This window comes from Penaeus monodon, chromosome 32 (assembly GCF_015228065.2).
Source record: "Penaeus monodon isolate SGIC_2016 chromosome 32, NSTDA_Pmon_1, whole genome shotgun sequence".
In the NCBI taxonomy this organism is placed as follows: Eukaryota; Metazoa; Arthropoda; class Malacostraca; order Decapoda; family Penaeidae; genus Penaeus; species Penaeus monodon.
Window position 1 is genome coordinate 31,232,621 of NC_051417.1, and position 237 is coordinate 31,232,857.

Here is a 237-nt window from a genome sequence, read left to right on the forward strand (position 1 = left end):
CGGACCTTTTGCAGGTAATAGGGGGTATTCCTAGCAAGGTATATGTAAGTTTCTCAGCCTCTTTTTTTGTCGACCACGTGGTCCACATCCCTGTGGACCACATCTCCCCGCAATTTTCGAAAATATGTGGACTTTCCTTTAGGTATATTAACTCAGAAATGGCCCATTTAGCACAGAAGTGTTGTTATGTGTTATAGTAAGACTCATTATCTTGTGGACATTAATACTGTATATGTC